Source organism: Lichenostomus cassidix, chromosome 1 (genome assembly GCF_008360975.1).
Source record: "Lichenostomus cassidix isolate B80296 chromosome 1, HeHo_3.0, whole genome shotgun sequence".
NCBI lineage: Eukaryota > Metazoa > Chordata > Aves > Passeriformes > Meliphagidae > Lichenostomus > Lichenostomus cassidix.
In genome coordinates, this window is record NC_139479.1 from 111,830,578 (window position 1) to 111,851,816 (window position 21,239).

A 21,239-nucleotide genomic window follows, 5' to 3' on the forward strand; every position below is an offset into this window, starting at 1 on the left:
TCCAGAAGAGAGGTTTTATTTTAAAGCCTTTCCCTCGTTTGCTTTCTTGGAGTTTCATTTTAACACATGGCTTATCTTAAAAAAATACTAGAACTGTGCACTCTTTCTATTGGTATGAAACAAATCTATCATGAACTTGTGGCTCATTTTTAATTAAAATTTTCTGTTCTGTAAAGCATGAGTCTTAGGCTGACTGGAAATCATTCAGGCTCTTTGAACAAAAGATCTCTGCACAGCTTCATAGAAAATTCAGTGAGAACCTCCTGCAGGAGTTCCTTTTCCCACAATGAGATTTCAGTAAATTACTCCATCCCTTTCAAGAGTAATTGCAATAAATCTGGTATAACCAGCAAACATGAAATATGTCAGTGCATCACAGTTCATTACAATAGGATCTCCATTGTGGACTAATAATAAATAGTAATGCTCAGATAATGGCCAAGAAAATGTAACATCTGAGCATTGAAGGAACATAAATAAGGATCTGAACTCATCAGATCATGCTCAGAATAGAATAAATGGATGCCCTGTGGACTTCTATCAAAGTGATGGATGAGGGGTTTTCTTTTTTGACTACTGAAAATGCAAAGAAATAAAAAATGTATCCAATGCCCAGACTTCCAATGGTCTCCCTGCATTTTCAGCAGCTCTCCCCTTCAATGAATGATTGAGGACTGTGAGCCTGGAATGTGAAGGACAGCCGCTCCTGCAGGAATATTTGAGATCATAATCCAAGTTGTAGCAGTACCTTGGGTATTTAAGGGGGAATGGTCAAAGAATTCTGCTGTGGGTTTTGTTTTGCTTTACTTCTCAGTGTTTGTGAAATATCATTGTTTCTGGAAAACAAGAGCGTATTTCCTTTTGTTCTCAGTTTGTCCTCATTTGGAAAGTGTTGATTCTTTCCCTTCATTTCCTTTTGGAGCACAATCCAATTTTGTATGGTTTTTTTCTGCAGTGCTGATCCTGTCAATCAATAGCTAGCAGTTATATCCATTTCTAATACTATTTTTTACTCTTTCAGGCAACTCTGTCGAAGCACACTGAAGCACATTTCAGCTGCAGCACAACACACTTTATTTTAATATTTCACTGATACCAGTGGATGCACAGCAAACGCGACTTTCTTGCAAATTATAACTGAATAATTTAAAGCATGGCCAGATTATTATTGTGAGCTCATGAAGGAGAAAATTAAAGGTTTAAGGGACAAACTCAATTCTGATCTAAAACTGCCATAACATGTGGAGATAATAAAACGTACATCAGTAGTGAAAATTGGTCCAAATATAATTTCTGAATTGACAGTGTGTGTGTGGATAATCTTGCGATGACATTTGATTATTTTTCAGGCTGAGACAGAAGTAATCAAATCTCATTTGTCAGGGCTGGTTTTTCATTTTAAGCATCTGAGGGGAATGTTTCTTCAGCATAGCATAGCAGGTGTATTGAAAAACTTTAATTTTAAGGTATGTGGTAGAAGACAGAGACAGGACACCAGACTTGACTGATGATAGTTCCAAACCATTGTGGAACCCCCATTCTTTCTTTATTCTGTATTTCCAGCAATTTACAACTTCAGAAGCTTTACTTACAGCTTTACTTTCAGAAGCTTTGCTTACAACTTCAGAAGCCTTTAATTGTTTGTGATGGTGTTTTCCTAATAGAAATATTATTTATGCATATTATTAATGTTTGAGTGCATAATAGATATTTTTTTACAATGGATCTACTTGTTTAATTTAAAGCTAGAAGTAGTTATGTATTATAAACCCAGAACAGATAAAGCACACATATATATTTCAAACTTCTGTTAAAGTGGCTTCATTTCCATGGCTCAACAGAAGTTTGAGAGACACAGTATCTTGGTGTTAGAATAAAATTTTTCCACCTAAATCCAGGAGGGTTGCTTTGCTTCTGCAGTAGTTTTAAAACTTAATTATCTTGTCTCCTTCTCTCTTGTCTGAAACAATAACAGCTTTGTTACTTTTAGAAAATCAGAAGTGATGGTGACATGGGGCTGAATGAAAAACCCTCTTGTCTGGGATCCCAGTGCTGCAGCTGATTGTTAGACAGCAGGCCTGGTGATTTCAGCGCTGACATGCATAATGTCTCAGCAAACTCCTGCTCTAGGCTTGCCCAGGTGGTATGATAATTTTCCTCTCCTGTGGGTGTAAAGATTTGAAAATCCAAACTGGGTTACTGAGATTGCTTGGTCTGATCTCCTGGATGGCATAAACTGTAAAATAGAAGCTTCTGATTTTGATAACAAGAACATAATTTTGTTTGGAATTTAAGCATGCTTTTTCCAATTTTCTTTCTGTTTGTTTTTGAGAAGGAAAGTAACCCCTGGGAAATGCACCTTTTCTTTTCCAAGCCTGTCTCCCTCCTACCATTTTCATTCCATGCCTATAGTCTTAGCACTAGGTAAAATTGCTTACAATTTTTTGTCTAATTTGCCTAGACCAAATTCTGACCTTGTTATTGAATCTGGTTGTGTCACTCATGACAAGTTTCTTGTATTAAAAAATTACTTACTGAAGAAGCAGTTGCAGGCAGTGAAGAAGCTCCCTACTTTCTCATCTCTTTGACAAAATGCAGAATATGAAGCAGGGCTTCCAGGCTTGTCATTGCTCATACAGGGTGTACAGCATTAAAACCCTTCTCCCCAACTTTTGAGTATTTGATGCCAGAATTTACACAACCCCAATATATATTTTAGGGTTCTGACTTGATAATTTGTTCTTTAAACTTAGCAATAAGGGAAAAACCTGTGAGTAGCATTCTGTCATGTTGGTGTTGGGAGTCCTTCTGGCCATGTCAGCATTTAGCCAGGATATTGTGGAAGTCTGAGGGTGCTGTGCTTGTGCTGTGGGGCAAATGCAAACCCAGGTCAGTTGTGCCACTTCATCCTTCTCCCATCTTTTATTCCTCGAGTATATTAACATCAAACCCAAATGCAGTCCTTCAGGTTCCAGCATTCTAACCACACAGAGCCACTTTTCATGTTTTTTTTCTCCATTTTGTTCTCTGAAGGAAGGGCAGTCACATCTTCTGCTTCAGATCTTTATAAAATTTAATTTTTAAACAGTGTCATAGTTCTCAGCAGGGAGATCAAACCAGAGTTGCATCAAATTGCATTCTGACCTCAAGGTATTATCCTCAAACTGCAGTCCGTGGTGCTTCCCCTCATTAGTTTAATGAATGCTACAGCAGTTTGTCTCGCTTGACTTTTTTCATAAATAATTGGAAGTCCTTTGTTGCTATGGCTTAATATCATTTCATGCCCTATCCCTTAATGATTCACAGTCAATTTCTTAATCCAGAACTCTATTTTCCCTGAAACACTCCTGTCCATGGTGATTATTCCCATAACTGCACCAAGCTGATTGAGAACTCCAGCTCCTGCCTGTGAACCATTACTCCACCTCCACAAGAACAGATGCTAAGGAAATTTACTACTTTACTCTGGTGACTCTTCTTTGACTAGAAAATTTGGATCAGGTGCTTATTGTGTGAACAGAGGGTTTGATGGTAGCTAATTGACATTACTTGTGTGTTATCTTCCTGATCTAGTGAAATTACAGATTCCATGTTCTGCCTGCTGACTCAAGCTGAGCAGCTGCCAGTGTGATTGTGGAAAGTGTTCCTGCTGAATTTGCTGATTCTACTGCAGATAGAAGTTGTTGGGTGAGCAGCAGAACAGGAAAAATAGGCCCTGCTTCTCCTAGACAAATTTGACTTTGCTTTCCAAAGAGGTCTTTTTTCACTGATGAACTTCCAGAAACTTCCAAACTTGCGTCCCAACAGCTGCCGTGGTGTTCTGTGGATACAGAGGTTCAGAAGTTGAGATTCAGTTGGTTTATTTGAAAGTATTTGCAAACATACATTAAAAGCTTTTCAGATCAGAAGTGGGCTTTAGGAGGAAATCTTCCCATGGTGACCACTCACCACATTTTGCCCCATGAAGTGCCCAAATTTGATATTATTTGGACCAGAACAGAGTCAGGCACTATGACCAGGGACTGTGAAAATGGGAGAAGTGGGAATTCTTTTCTTTCTTTTAAAATATTTCTCCAGAGTGCCAAGATTGTGTAGCTATTAGTACCAGTCCTGGAATAATCAGAAAATTTTAAACTCTTTTGTGGATATGCATTTTTACACCCTTAGGGTAGCAATGTGAAGAAGGGCAGTGAAAATCTGAGTCCCCTGTGAATTTCAGTGCTTTTCTTTGTTTACTTAAAGACACTGGTGGTGCACTTTACAGTATGTTGTGTTTGAAGTGTTCTGCAAGAAAAGAAGTGTGGTTGGAAGAAGAAGCAACACCTAAAAATGTGTATTTATAGGTAAACAAGTAACAATATTGTCCCAGAATGAACAAATCCCAAATAATACTCAGTTTTATCTCTGCAAAAGTGTGCAGACTTCAGTGACCGAGGATGTTACTGAGGATTGATTTAGTGGTAACAGCACAGCACAAGTCAAAGGAAAATAGAGATGCACACTTGCACTCTTTGTTTGCAGAAATAAATTCCTGAACTGAAATGCTTTTGTGGCCTTGGTCCCACAGTATTCCAGTTTTTCTTGATGATAGTGGTGGAGGAGTGGGGAGGAAAATCATGAAGTGAAGCCACCAGCCTATTTATGGAATGCACTGATTCACAGGCAAGGCATGTAGGTGCCCTGTTCTTGCACACAGCCAGGAAAACAGATTGGTTTGGTGCTGGGGAACACATGGGCTGTGTGCTGGCATCAGATTTAGCGTGAACTTGAGTGGTTTCATTTTTATGAGGACATTTTTCCATATGTTTGCAGATTTTAAATGGTGCGTTTCGTTAATATAAATCACGTTGCTGATTTTTTCCCAGTGGTCTGGATATATGTTTTAATTAAAAAAAAACAAACCAAAAAAAACCAAAAAATGAACAAAGCAAAAAAAATTTTGTTCACCTATTTTGGATACATCCTGTTCCAACATATCCTAATTCTGTTGGCTTACATGGGATTTTTCTGACTCCACTGGATTGTCACCAGTAGCGCAGCCGGAAAAGTTGTTATTAACACTGAGTTGAAGAAGTTCATCTCTCTTAGATGATCTTAGACTGGGTTTTTTGTTGCAATGGGTTTTTTTTTGGTTTGGGTTTTTTTTTTGTTGTTGTTTAATTGTTATTGATGGCAACTTGAAGAATTATATCCTCTGTGAAATGGCTAGTGCTTAAAAAAATTAAGCTATTACAGATCTAAGCATTAATAAAACCAAAGCAATTGAAAAGATGTGTACACCCATACATTCTACACTCAAGCAAAATAAAAAGCAACATTTTATGCAGAAAAGCCCACATACTTCACAGATCAGCACATTGCTATTCCTATGCAAAATATTTATAGACAAGTTAGTGAGTTTTAAATTCAGTTCAATATGGATTAGAGAAAAACTAAGGAAGTTTGAATGAATCAATAAGTTTCTCATTAATACTAGCCTTAGAGTGAGAATGTTTTTTATTAACATGAAACACCACGCTTTGTCTACAAATGAACCTGTCATATCATTTTGTCTTTTGTACTTCTTTCTACTCAGTAATTATTGATCTATCAACAGGAAAATTCTAAGGATTTTCTATACAGTACCAGCCATTTTTCTCACGTAGGAGTGGCTGGTTATTTTAAATCAAGCTGATGTTGTAAAACACTCCATAAAATATGTCTAAATTGTGCAAATGGGAATAGATTTCACTTGTCTAGGGGTTTGATAGACTTCACCTTCTGTGATTGAAGGTGGAGTTTTGTGTAGGAAGTGTGATTTTATTGAAATTGCACAAGTGAGTGTAACTTTGGATTTCTAAGCTCACACAGGTGAGCTCAAAAAAATTGCCAATTTCAGGGATAAAGAAAAAAGGTTGTTCAGGTACAATCTGTCTCGAGTTATAAGGAAAACTTCCAAATTTGCAGCTCCGTTGTTCTGCTGGGCCCAAGCTGAGTGCAAGATCAGGATACAGAAAAAGAAAATCACCTGTCTAGTCCTGCAAGGATCTTCATCTCTTGGGTCTAATTTTGCATTCATAGAACTGAGCAGTTTGGCATCTAGTTCACATCTAAACCCTACCTTTGATACTTCTCTTACAGCACTTCTGCTTTAGTATTTGTTCTTGGTGAATTTTAGGGAAGTGGGAGATGTGTTCGGCATTGGAAATCCTCACATTGCTCTGTGCTCTTCTACTGTGAGCATTGTGGGATTCATTGGTTTGAGGAGTCAGCAAAAATCTTTGACATGTCACAGAAATAATTTATTATTATGTTCTGGGAGACACTGTAAATAAATTATAAAAGGAATTAACAGGGACCAGCTCACATGTGAATGTATTCAACTACTGGCACGTCAAATCAGAGGAGCTGAATCTCACAAGGCGTGTCCAAGTCAGGAACAGAAATTCTCCTGTAAGGCCTAAAGCCTAAGAGGCAAGGGGTGTTGATATCTTCAAAAATGTTTTCTAGAGAGCCCCAAGAATTAAGTGAAGTCATCTTCCTTGCATGTGCCCACAGTATGGTGGGAAATAGGCCTGAAAAAACAGGGAGTTCTTGAATATCCCTGAGAGAGAAGTTTTTCAGGGAGCCTGCTGGGTTTATAACAAAACATTACTCCTGAGGCAAACAGGATGGAAAAACAGGGTACATCTTGTTGTGCTATCTCTGGGCATGTGAGTGTGGGGAACCTTTTCTCACCTGTTAATGAGATCTGGGTTTGGAACATGCTTTTAAAAACCAAATTGTTTTATAGCCACGCTCTTGTCACACATCTGCAGCTCATTGCCAGCCAGGCAGAGCGGGCTGTGGGTGCATGAATGATGCTTTAACCACAGCAGTAACCTCTGCCTGCTCTTGTAGGCAAGGGATGTCTCTTTGGCAGCTGGGAAGGGGGAAACTGAGGCAGGGCGAGGGCAGAGCTGAGAGCTCTGGGCTGTCACTGTCTTGAAACAAGCTGAGAATATTTGTTTGCTTGGTCACACATCTGCCATATGTTAATTGATGCTGCACCAGAGATTCCAGAAATATTTATGGAAAGCAAGAATTTGAAAGCCCCTGCTTTTATGTACAGTTTAGGCAGTGAATTTAGATATCACATTGAAAAGGTAAAATCATACATAGTGATATAATGGGGGAAAATACATGTGCTGTGTACACAGCTGAATGCATGTTGTCTAAATAATTCACATGAGGATTAGAAAATCTGACAGTTTTATAAGTGACAACTATTTTTTCCATATAGGTCTTTCTCCTATTGAAGAAGACATAAATACGAATATCTCTTTATACAATTTTGAACATAACAATCATTAGCTAGAAAAGAAACCCCTTAATTAATGTGTCCCTTTGTCATTATGTTATCAATGATAGTCACCTAATGAATGAATGTACTGATCCACAGTTCTGTTAGGAGTTGCTTTTGATGCCCAAGCCCCTCTAATTGCTGCCTGTGCAATTGTGTAGCTCTTGTAAATTGCTAAAGACAGGTGGTTGTGAACACAGTGTTTGAATTGAGGAGTGATAGTCCTAATACAGCAAAATAATCAGAATAGATCTGTTTGACAAAGCCAGTAATTATTAATTTGGATACCAATTAGTTCTGAGTAGGTAGGTTATTCTGGCTTTTTCCTTGGACTTGAGAATGCTTGTATTGGTTTTCCAAACTAACCAGGAAATTAAAGGCAAAAATTCATTATGCAAAACTAACATGTGTCTAGAACTTTCCTCTTCAGTGTTTCTATTTACTACCATGCTGTAAATCCATCTGCTCAAAACAGACAAATTGTTACCCCATTGTTGAATTTAAGTAATAAAATCTATCAGCAAGAGACTTCTGCAGGTGGGGGAAATCAATCCTAGCAGGACAGTGTGAAACACTGAGGGAAAAACTGCTCAGAAGGCTTTTGAAGATGTATTGACAATGCATCTGCTTTTCTCACAGCAGTTTATCTCACATTTGAAACTATTGCCTTTAATGGTATCCTCATTATGGTAGAGGCTTCTGATCTTCTCTTGGGAGCGATATGTCATCTATTTATCCACCTATCAATCAATCAGCTATTTTTAATAGGAACAAAACACCCTTTTCCCCCTCACATTTCCTTTGGGATTACCATGGGGACCAAGTTAAATTGATTAAAATTGGAACTTCATGATTTTTTATTAGCTCTCAAATGCAAATAAGTGCCTGTACCTTCTGTAACCAAGCATTAGCTGAGCAAATACAAATTTGCATAACTTAGGCAGTTGGAGTATGGGTTGATTGCAAAGCCTGCTGTTGCAGAAGCAAGACTTGTTAGAATGAACTCTCAAGGAGAAGTGGTGAAAGTTTTATCATTTGGGATATCTTAAACTGAGCTGGAAAAAGCACTGACATTACAGTGGTTTGTGCTCAGGTAGGGATGAATTTGCTTACTCAAAGTAATTGTAGGCCTTTTTTAACAATGCAAGTTTTGGCAGGAATGAAATTACATATAATTGAACATATCATTTTGGCTAAACCCTTGAAAGTGCTGTTATTTTTTATTCTAGCAACTGAAAATTATGAAATTAAGTCAATAAAAACATGTGTGTCATTAGCCTTATAGAAAATCTTTTCCTTCCTGCTTTTAAATATATGTATATAAATAAAACCCCATTTAATTCAAGAGTACAGGCAAGTTCAATTTTTTTTTTCTGGAAATTAATTTATGTGAGACAATTCCTGGGTCTGAAATCTGTACTGCCTATCAATTGTTAGGAGAAATGAACACTAAAAGAGGTACAGTGGGGCAACTGTAAAATTTGTTGTCACTGGAAAATTTGGTGTCTTTTCTTTTTTCAGCATATATTTGGATTAAGTACAAGTTCAGATTTTGTATTCTTTTTGCTGGATGCAATAACATATTCTCTACTGACAGTGCCTCATTTATTTTACTGTTGGAGTAGTTAATACTGATGAGAACATGGAAAAAGTAGAAGATGGAAATAAACCCATTTAAAGTTTAGGATAAGCTTTTGGAAACATGGCACGCTGTTGTTTTCAGGTGCTTTATTTTAGGTGAGAATGAGGCATAGTCTTACTAAAGTGATTATTTATGATTTACTGGAAAAAACCAGCACCTTCACAGGATGATCCTCTGACATTGTTACATATTTTGCCAAGCAGTACTTTTTTAATCTTTTTAAAATAATGAGTGATTAATAAATATAATAATGAGAGATTTTTCAATAACAGAGATTATCTGAATGAAAGAGAGTAAATGTGGATTTTCTCAAGTTGTCACATTCCAGGTTAATGAAAGGATTGTTGAAGAATTGGCAAAAGAGTATCGGAAAGAGAGGATGAGTTGATGATGTGTGAGGTGATGGGGTTTACTAGGCCATGAGAAATGTTAAAAGAATGCAATGGGTCTTTTGAAAGCAGATTTGCAACAGCTGGGCAGATTTGAGAATTTTCAAGGAAATGAGGATGAGCCTGAAAGGAATCTCTTTGCTGATTTTCATCAGGCTTTCATGTTTTACATCCTAACAGAAGTTCAATTTGGCAAAACCTTTGTTATTTCCTTTTTGTGCATGCTGCTGATGTTTTCTTTTGCAAAGTGGGCAAAATCCAAGAGGAATTTGTTTTAAATGAATCAAATATGTCTTCTTAAAAAGAGGTGTATTTTCTGCCTAAAATGTGGAAAAGCCAACTGAGCTCAAACTCTTTGTACTTTCTGACACTTGATCCATACATCAGAAACATCAGTTATGCCACTTGAATGCTGAGGCTTTTTTTGCAGAGTTCAGACAAAAAAAATTTAATCTAACTAGTTTAGTGAAAAAGGTACTAGTTAAATCCAATGAGTAAATAAGGATCACATGTTCATAAAATGTTTTTTTTTCCCCCTAGGGTTATATTTTAAAACAGTTATGGAGCACGCTGGGCTGTCAGATGTACAAATACACCTGCTAACTAGAGCATTTTCATTTATGAGAGGTGGAGAAAAGTCACTGGAGCTTTGGTATTGGTAAGGAGAATGCCTTTCTTACATTTTAAGGAAATGTCATCATGGGGATGGATCTGATTTGGACACAAATGCCAAGACTAAGTTGGAAACCTTTTAATTTTTTGGAAGACTGGTTTAGAAAATGGCATGTGTGTTAGGTTAATGAGGTGAGACTTGTGTAACAATGAATGTTTGCTCTCTCTAAACACTGTGACAAGAAAACCACTCAAAGGTTTGTTCAACAAAGCTCAAGATGTGCTGCTTGTAAAAAGAGGATACCTCAGAGCAGATACCTTTTTCAGTTTAGGTTTCTTTTTTCCCCTCTTTTTGCAGTTCCTCTGAGGAACACTACATAAGGAATTTAAAGCTGACAGCATGTCAAAGGCCATATGGATCTCTCAAATTGACAGGACAATATGTACTCTGATTTAAACTTTATTTCATGAGTTTATTAAGAATTAAAATAAACAAACATGACAGGACACAGCAATTTGCAGGTGACCATGGCTGCATAAAGGCCCTTTAGCTCTTCCTGGCCTCTTTAGCTCTTTCTTATCTATTTCCTTCATCACAGCTCCTTTGCTCTCTCTAACTTTTCTTACCTAAACTCAGGCCTGTATAGACAGAGATAGGAAATCAAACAAACCTGTTGTTAATAAACAGACACTGTTTTAATTAAAGGGTTCAAAAATGCTGGATTCCAGTGAGTCTCACCTCCAGCATTTATGCATATTAACTACTCTAAATTATCTTCTCTTAGATTTTCTGTGAAACTCCAAGGAACAGAATTAAAATAAGAACTTCTAAGAGATTTTATCCTTGAAATATTAATTATTAATGACATATTAAAATTCCTATGCTTTCTATTAAAATTACTTTAATCATCAAGACAGCAGAACAAAGAAGTGCCTCTGTAGTTGAAGATTTTATACAGGTGGTTGTTTGAAATAAAGCTAGAGAATTCTAAGGGATATATATAGGAGATTTAAAAAATATCTTTTTGCAATACCTCTGAAAAGGAGTGAAAAATGGTTTGCATGGCTGATGTTGTCCTTGCACACCACAACGATGCACTGTTGAGGTGGTGAAAGTGAAATTTATCCATTGAACTGCAACTGCAGCCTTAATCTGCTGGGATTAGGAAGAAAGGGGGGTTAATTAATGTCTGTATGCTCATGGCTTTCACTTTCAGTTGCTACTTTAAATTCTATCTAGGTTGTTGTTTTTTTTTTTCTGAGAGCCAGTTCTTAAAAAAAAGAAATCACGTCTGGTATGTTCATTCCTGCAAGATGGTTAGTGCCTTCATTTCTCATCAATGCCATTGTAAAATGAACGAATGCAACAGATTAAGAAATTGAATCTTAAATTATTCATTCATTATTCAGAGGACTGGGAATCTCTGATGTAGCCAGCAGGATTCATAGGGGAAAAAAATTCAGGATACTGTGGGAATTACTCCAATTTTGGACGTGAACATCAAGTGACAAGGTCAGATCACCAACAAACTGAGCAACCTTGAGAAGTGTAAGAAAAGAGTTTGTCAGAATATATGCTTGAAATAAAGCTATAGATAAATACAATTTAGTGCATATTTAGTTTTAAATGGCAAAGTTTGGGGAATTCCTTTCAGTAGTTAAAACTGAACAAATTAATCGAAAGATAGTTGGGGATGGAATTAGTACATCTACAAGATTAATCTCTGTTGATCAGCACCTCGTGGCAGCTTTAAAAAGAGCCAGCACAATATTTATTTACTGGCACTTTAGGAAACTGAATTTTTTAGTTGGAATAATCATATAAAGGCAGATGGGAGTATAGAAGGTCAAATTAAAACAAAAAAAAAAAAAAGTGGATGAAGAGATTGAGGACAAAAATAAACTGAACAAATCAGTCCCTTCAAAAGGATATTTTAATTACAGAGATCTATGACTGGACAAGGTACATAATATTATATTCATCTGATAAAATTTGGTATCTGCTTAATGAAATTCTTTCTTCTTCTGTCTTGCAAGAGGGATAGCTTTTTTCAACCCAGATTGTAGGAGGAAGTTTTTATCATCATGTCATTCAAAGGTCTCCAATCCTTAGCAACATTTCAGGTTACTGTAATAAGGACCTCTGTGTAATTCCATAGGTCTCTACAACCCAGATCCAAACTTCAGGTTTTAAAGCCAGGACATTTTTCAGCAGTCTGTGAATGCAAATCACTCTCTTCTGCAAGGTTTTCTTCTGATGTGGGGGAAAAAAACCATTTGAATCCTTAATACAGAAAATTACTTATTTTGTGAAAGTTTAACAGAGAAAAAGTCATTTAAAAAAAAAGCTTTGAAAAATCAGTGATTCATCATGCTTGCAGAAGCAAAAATAATACCTTTAAGATCAAGTTTTTACAATTGATTTAGAGAATTTTATGCTACTTTTATCATCAACTTAGAGTTATAATTTTCATTGGGAAATAAATATTTCTTCATAGAAAAATTGTTTAGGGCACCAAATGCAAGTAAAGTACTGGGAATTTAACGTATCCCCTTGAAATCGGAAAAAAACTTATTTAGAAAATATGGATAGGAGACAGTTGCACTGGCAATTCTTCCCCTAAAAACGTGGAAGACAAAAAAGAGAAAAAAGGTAGCCATTTTTCATTAGGGAGAAGAAGAATGAGTTAAAGCATAAAGGTTAACTTGATTGACCTATCTTTCCTGGAAATATGCTGAAATTCATGGTTCAACAAAATATTTGTTTGCATCCAGAAGACAAGAAGAAGATAAGAGCCCATATTCATTTATCAAGAAAAAAGTCACTTGAGACTTACTCAATTTAATTCCAAGACAGAATCATAACTCATTGCAGAAGGCAGAAGAAATAGATGTCAGAAACCTGATAAAATTTTTGGCATTTTCTCAGATGACATTCTTATCCACGAAATAGGGAAACATAAATAAGACAGGAAAAAATGCAAGCTCTGTGCTGATGTATTTGGGATTCCAGAATGAGATAATAATTGAGGTTTGCTGTCAAAATGGAGGGATGCCCAAAATGAGGTTCACCAGGTCCCAGTGTGCCTTTAAGTTTTCATGAGTGACTTGGGTAGGAGAATATGGAATGTACTGATGGAGCTTGTAGGTGACACGTAGCTGGGGATGCTTCAAACACAGTGGAGAACAAAATTCAGATTCAGGGTGACTTTGCTGAGGTAGAGAAAAGGACCAAAAGTGCACAGTACAATAAGAGCAAGGCAGAAATCTTAGGAAAAAAAATACCTGCAATAACATAGGCTGGAAAATTCCTGGGAGCCAATTTCACAGGAAAAAAGGGCACAATTACCAGGTGAACATGAGTTAGCAACATCATGTTCTTGCAAGAACAACAGACGATATAATGATGTGCATAAATGGGACTGCCTACGCAAGGCATGAAAAATAATCCTTTTTGGTTCACTTAATACTACATCCTTGGCATCAGCTGGAGTTCAGTGTCCACTTTCTTGCAAAGATGTGGAGTTGGGGTTGCTCCGTCTGAAAACATTACCAATTTTCCTCTCCTTCCTCCTTTTTAAACCTTTTATTCTCTAGTTGTATTATTTTATTTCCCTGGTTTACTACTTAACCATGGCCACGCTTGTTTTTTTGGCTCCTCCAGCCCTCAAACCTCATGGGTGACAGCACAGAACAATTCCCAAAATGCAGTCTCACTGTTTTCAAAATGATCCTTCTGTGATGCTTTCTCTGATCAGCTTCAGGAGCTGGTGATGCTTGTGCTCCTGCAGCCGAGGGGTCTCTCCTCCATGCTGAGCAATCAGAGCTCTTTTCTGCCTTTAAATGTATGCTAGAATATAGGCCTTAATAACTGAGTAGCCTTCCAGTGGCAATATTTACAGAGAAAAGCCTGAGAACACAACACAAGCAGACTTATCTCCCTTAAAATAGCTCCCACAGATGGAAACCTATGTGATACGTGTGTAACCAGGCAGAAAAATCTCCCTTTCCTAACTGGCAAATTAATGTCACTTGTTAATCCTGGTTACAGCTTGTTTAATTGAGTCTTAATTCATTGATTAATGTTAAATGAGAATTAACTATTTCTGACAGCCCGGCAGCACCCTAAGTGGTGTGCAACTGTCTCCCTGCATTTGTTTCATCTCCTGAGGGCTGTTCTCAGGCAGCTGAGAGCTTCTGCCTGGCCAGCTGTGAGAGCTCAGCTCCTGAGCTGCTGCTCCGCTCCAGCCTCCCAAATCCACCAGCACCAGCCAGGGCAGCACACCAGCACCTCCAGACTAGGGAGACTCTATCTCTCACATCAGCAACAGTCATTTCACTTCTGTTTCAGCTGCCCTTGTTCCTCGTCAAACTAATGCTCATCTTTCCTCTTTTTGTTTTTTTTTAATTGATATATTTTCTGGAAAAGGTAGTTTTCACATTATTTAAAAGAAATTTTGCCTGCGTATCTCTTCAAGTGTTTCACCTGACTGTAGGAAGACTTTCCTCAGTGTGTCTTTCAGCATACAGTAATTTCCCCCTTATATTCTGAGTTTCTTGAAATGGGTTGAAATCTAAAAATATTTCTGACAGAAGCAGTTACAGCAGACATCTTAATTATTATGTTTCCAAGGGGATGACAGCCAGTGCAAGGAAAGTTGACGTGTATCCCTGCAGCTCTGTGCTTTTTCTATCGGAACTTGAGGCCATTATAAATTACCTGGGAGTGAGACAGGCATGAACACCTTACATCAGATTTACACCAGGTGCCATGCTGTGTGGTAAGAGGGCTCACCCTTTCCATTCTCGTTTTATTTCTGTGCTACTGAACTTACTGACGATCGCAGATATCTCAGGTAGATACCAAACATGATAAAAGCAGTTGTTCTGCAGCCTGACCTCCTAGAGTGACTGCAGGGAAGGCAGGGCTCAGACACAGGGCAGAGGAGCAGTTGTTCAAATAAAAAAAAACACCTGTTTTCCCTGATAACCACAGTTTGATTTCCAGGCACTGCTTATTTCACCTGCTGCCAAATTTTTTTCATCTGTCAGGGCATGGTAGCACTGCACCTGCTGCCTCCTGCTTAAGTGGAGGTGGAGGAGGCTTTCTTCAAACCCCACATTGTGCAGCTTATGGGAGAAAAAAAAACCATAAAGAGGGAAGTAAATTTAAAAATAGACCCCACTGATCAGGTGTTGTGTTTTATTACACAGAGATCTAATTATTCAGGCACTTTGGAATATATTGTTTCTACAGGAAGCATATGACAGGAAAAGAAAAAGGGAAAATATTTTATCGTTTAATGTGCTAGGATTATTCTGCTAATCTTACTCTCCTCCCAAAAGAGGTAAAAACAGCTAAAAGGGGCAAACAGGTTAATGCTAGCATGGGCTTCTTACATTGTCAATGAAAATAGAGTGATCTCCATATAACTTTGAATAAGTTTATTACTAGAGAAAGGATGACTTGAAAACATTGCTGTATCACATTTTATGTAAAGACTTCTCTGCAATTTCGAGCACCAAGCAGTTGTCAACAGCAACTGAAACATCACAATCATCAAACAAATACTGACAGTCAGTAATTTGCAGCTAACATATATTGATGTCTGATTCTCTCCAGCCATTAAAAATTAACTTACCCACTTGTCACTCAATTCCCTGATGTTTTCATCAGCCCTGCTTTCCATGAGGTTCCTGAAGCCCATTTGCCTGAATATTCAGTAAGGTATTAAGTTTGTGTACTGAGTTTTCAAATGGAGGAGTTGTTAGATTTCTTTTAGTCCAACTCTTTTAGAGCCCTGTGAATAAATCACAAAGTTATTACTGATGCCCTGATGGGCATACATTTAATTTTCAGTGTCCCTGCAGGGATCTGCAGACCAGCAGTAGGACAATTTCAAAGGTAAATGTAGGAAGTGATAACAGCACAGAGATTCTTGTCAGCATCCCTAAAATCTCCCCTCTGCCAGGAAACCCCAGCAAGTGTTCTCATGGATGCAACTTCCACTTTCAGTGTTGTGAACTTGAGAAAAATTAAATACCAAAAAGTTAAAAAGCTGTTAAGGATAATTTAGGGACAGGATCACATGAAATTGAAAGCTCCCCTGAAATATCTTAGAGAGGGGTTAGCCCACAATTTGAAATAGCTTTTCTGAACTAAAAGTGGATAATTAGACTTAATGAATAACCCTGTTTCCAATAACATCTAAAGACACTGACATTTCCCCTGAGTTTTGCAAAACGTCAAGCTTAAAATTTCCAGTGCAAGAAGGTTTTAAAACTATTTTAGGATTGGTTTTGCAAAGATGTGTTTCACTGGTGAGTAAGATTTTGGGAAGCTTCAGAAATATTCAGTTTCTTGGAATTTTACTGTAATTACCTACAGAGAGTGCTCAAGTTTCTTCTGGCATTGACAGATGTTAATTCAACAGGTAACACACATTATATATTTAATATATTTGTACATATATATATTTATTGTATCTGACCTTGCAGAGTTGCCTGTGACTGTATCATGCACAGAGAGAGGAGGCTGGGGGCAGGAAGGTCAAACAGCATGAAAGAATAATTCATTGCACTTCTGTCTGGATAAAGACATAATGAGACTTTATAAGAACTCACATATGCATGAAACAAAATGTCTTCAGGGTGCCAGCATTAATCTTTATTGTTCATTTTCACTAACCACGAGAAAATCCTATGTGTATAATTATAACCACACATATACCACAACATGTTCTGGCATCTCTGCTGAGTATAATTCTTTATAGTTAGTTAAATTTTAGTGGATTCATTCGTGAAGAGGCACTTACTGTCTTACTACAACAGATGAGAGCTCAGAGACTGAGAATCAACCTGTCTGCATTGAAGAGTGGCTTAAGTAGGGAAGGAGAAAAAAAAAAAGGGGATTATGTCTCTGATCCCAACTGACAGATTTTTTTTTTGCCCTTTTCAATATAAGCTTTCTGCCCTGGTGATCTCATTAACTCCTTGAATTACTTCTGTATAGGACAATGACTATATGGAGAGGTTTTTTCCCATATTTTGACAGGATCTATTGATTTGGGAGAGATTCCCTGTACTTACATTTACAAGCACCAGTGGAACACTGGCAAAAAATGTCAAAACAGAAGGAAAGTGTCAAACTTACCCTGCATCTGCCATTCAGAAGATTAATTAATGAGTAGGGCACAGGTTAAGGAATTTCTAAGAGGTGTTTTTTGCACAAAACCACCATGGGGGATGCTCTAAGAAGCATCAATTTCATAAGGAATGTTGGAGCTGCACCCAACTCAAGTATCAATGGACAGGTAGTGCCAGTTTTGAAGGCAGAAGTACGAAATGTTAAATGCTTCAAACTTTGACTTCTGTGGGGAAGGAGTGTGTCCCTCAGGTATCTGTCTTGTGCTGGAGAGCTCACTCTGAGACACTTTATGTGGACAGGCCAGGGCATCAGTCTCCTGTTGGAAGAGAAGACAATATTTTAGAAGTCCTTCTTAGTGTGGCTTCTTGGATACAGTGTGATAAACTACCATTTACAATCATCCCATGTCAGCTGTCTGGGTCCCATATGGATGGAAGTGTCAAGTAAGGGGTAAGAACAGCTTTCCTAGCTGTGCTGGAATAAACATGAGCAGTGGCAGTTTAAGAAGGGGGTAGGTTTAAAAACAGTGATGTTGTCATGTTGATGGGAGCAGGGGAGAGTGGACTCTGCTGCACATTCCAATGGTTCTGCTGGGATTCTACCACAGCTCAAATCCTTTATCTCATCTCCACATTGGTACCCAGCTACAAACCAGAGATAACAGTCAGTTTTTCCCATTTCAGTTGTAGGGCTGTTAAGAAGGAAAATCTATTTCTCCGTTGTGTAAAGATGGCATCTGACACCTTTGGTGGAGGTAGCATAAAAATAATCACATTACTTGAGGGAAAATGCTGCTTTTCCTTTATATATCCTTTATATCTCCTTGCCTGATAAAGTCAGAGCCTGAGGATTCATGTTGGCTGCTAACCCTGGAAGAGCTGGACTGAGGTCTTTTAGAAGGCTGCCTGTGCTTGACTTGTGTTCTCAAATTCAGTGATATAGTGAGGTCAAATTTAACTTGGAGCCCATTTTATAATTTGTTTGGATATTTCATAACTATTTATTAAACAAGACAGACAAAAGAAGGAAAAGAAAATTAAAAAGCCTCTCCCCAGACAAACCACAGAATTCAAAAGTGAAAGATTCTGGGAAGGTAATTGCAGCCTCTGCCTCACCATTTTCTTTGTGTTTGAGCTGAAACTCAGAATCTGCTCTTTTCCTTAAATATATAATGATTTTCCAGCTGCAAAATAACTTATTGTGCAGCTTAAAGCATGTATAGATGTAATTTGCTCAATGAAATAGTGTGAAACAATGCCTCGACCATTGCCCCTGCTCCTTCCAATTTGGAGCAACAACCATTCTTTAAAAATTATAAATTTTTAATCAAGGCTTTCAGGCAATTCATACAATCACTAGTGGATTTTACCTACATGCTTATTCTTTTTAGAAGGCCTTAATATTTATTAGCATGCCTGAAAAGAAAAATCAAAATCAGCCTTAATGCTGGCAGTAAGGCCATTTGTCAGGGAGCAGTTCCAGAAGGGCAATGTAAGAAAGGCATGGCTTTCATCTGTTATATTGTTTGACAAATTTGGTGGTTTGTACATATTAATTAAGAAAAAAAAAACCCAAACCCTGCACAAAGATCATAAATATCTATTAATTGCTTTATTTGTATGCTTAATTTAAACTCATGTCCTCTCACTGTGCCTGAACATTTTATAAGAGGTAAGAAATAAAATTCTGTAGTGTCTACCATGTCCTAGGAGTAGTTCAAAAAGAGATTTTTTTAAAATTTGAACCCTATGAAACTGCCATCAACTCTTCTCTTTGATTAACTGAAGAAAATAATGCTACACAAATTTCTCCAGCCTTTTTAATTATAAGCTCTTTGAAATTAATTGAATTTGCAAAGATAATACTTTCCACGTTTTTCTCAACATCTTCAGGTCAAGATGTTATCAGACACCTTAGATAATGAAGATGTGTAAAAATACAGGATTGAACAGAAGTTATCCCTGTTTAGCAATGGCTTTAACTAAAAGGAAGACAAAAATCATATTTTCATCTCCAGCAGCAAATATTTCTGCAAGTGATGGAGTCCTACTGTAGAATTCTGTCTATCAGCACAAATACATATAAATAGAATTCACATTTTAAAGGGTATAGAGATTGCAGATTTAAACATTCAGTAACATTTGTATGACAATTTTTGTGGGAAGTAGACATAAAATACCAGAGGACAAAAGGATTCTTGGTACAAAAACCCCAAAAAATCTTCCAAGCAGAAAAAAAATTACAGAGACAGTGCCTAGGATGTTGTGTAGAGAATCAGGTATGAAATAATATGAATTCATCTTCATAAGTTCATACATTTCTAGGCATGAATTCTTTTTAAAAAGTGTTTAGAATGTCTTTTTGGCTGCTTGTTTTAAGGTACCTCTAGAAGGGTTGGCACACGGGCACAAAATTTGAAAATAGAGGTCAAGGTCCTCCTAAAAAAATCAAAGAGCTTAGCTTTGAAATCAGAAATTAAAGTGAAATTATTTATACTGCTCTTTTAACAGGTAGATACCTAATGATAGATGCTAATAGATACCTATTATCAATTATAAACTGGATGGATAGAGATGAGGATTTTTCCCCTTGAGAATCTTGTGAAATCCCTCAAGGATGTTACACTGGCAATTTTTCCAAGGTATCTAAAGAACTAGGGAAGATCAAACCTGAACAAAATATTCCTGATATGACTTAAATACTGCAAAGAACTGAGTGATCCCTTTGTCTTTGTTCTTTTTTCCTCAACTTAGAATTTCTAAATTAAGAACTTCCACTGAATGGATTTGCTGTTAGATTCTTCTTCCAAGTCAAGGAATTTTTAAGTTTATTCTCTGAATGATCAGTGCAGATTGTTAAACTTCTATTTAAAGGAAGCTCGAAGATCTTGGGGCCAGAAAAACTGCTGACACAGAAGTTCACAAGCTCACAGAATATCATAATGATGGAGTTCAGTGGAGATAGAGATTAGATTATTTAGCTTGTTGGGTTTTAGGAAAGGGAAAAGTTGTTATCCATAGTTTTAACAGCAAATTTATACTGCAAGGGTGAAATACTTACAACCATGCTCATCTTCTAGCCTGTTCCATCAGGAAAAAATCCAGGTGCCTTTATATGACTCCATCATGGATATGAAATTAGACTTTTAATGAGGACTCTACAAAACTGCTGAGCTTTAGCCACGGTTTTAAAAATCTACAGTAAATCTTGGACTTAGATTTTATGTATTACAGAGACAGAAGCTTTTCAGAAAACTGGTTTTGATTTATGTCCCTCATGACATTTGTAGATGAACATATTTGATATTTTATTAAGGATCCCTTTCTAAGATCTCAACAGCTGTAAGCTGGGAACTTCAACAGGCAGATTTGGGGGTTATTACTTTTCTAGTATAAGGCTAATTTGTGATATAAGTTAAGGAGGAAAACAGAACTGCTGGATTTCTTTACAGTAATTTCCATCAAATAAGCATTATATTTTGTCTCTCAAATAATTTTTTCATACTCAGCATATCCAGTATATCCCCTCAAGAGAATGTGTCTAAAAGACAAATACTGCAGTGACTAGCATATTAGATGATTGATCCTATCTTTTATCATATTTTGAGAGAGAGAAATTATACCTGTAGTGGACTTGATCACAATTTATGATTATGATTAATAGAGCCTTTTTTTATAAGCACTACTATGTAGATTCTATTTCACATTTTCAAAAGCTTTAGCAAGCAGAAGGTCTTCCAGAAGAAATATAATTGAAAAGTAGAAGAGTGTTTTTAGCTGAGCTTCTGTGTGGGAAAAAGCAATGTGAAAGACAGATAATTATCCCTAGATAAAACATCAATTACATTTTCTATTTTTGGGCATCAAATCTTCTTACCTTACTATGTGCTGATAAAATGGAATAAATATTTTCCAGAAAATCTAAATCTTAACGTCTAGACTGCTTGTTAGACAAGGGGAGGAGGAAGAGAGGGAGGCAAATAAACATCTCTGGGTTACTGAGCCCCACCAGGAAGGGTGAGGAGAGGCTGATTGTGCACTGCCCCAGCCAGGCAGGCTGCACGGAGCTCTCCTACCTCTTCCTCTCTTCTCTTTCTCTCAGGGTGCTTTTTGGAACACTGACAATGAA

The 21,239-nt window shown here is 37.1% G+C and overlaps 1 long non-coding RNA gene across 2 annotated transcripts in view; it reads left to right on the top strand.

The window, feature by feature from the left end:
- LOC146445579 (uncharacterized) overlaps positions 1 to 21,239 on the top strand; it is a 63,282-nt gene that overhangs the window by 32,349 nt on the left and 9,694 nt on the right. For both annotated transcript variants that reach the window (XR_014852619.1, XR_014852629.1), the window contains exon 3: positions 9,893 to 10,004. This is a non-coding gene — a long non-coding RNA (uncharacterized LOC146445579). The remainder of the gene's footprint in view (positions 1 to 9,892; positions 10,005 to 21,239) is intronic.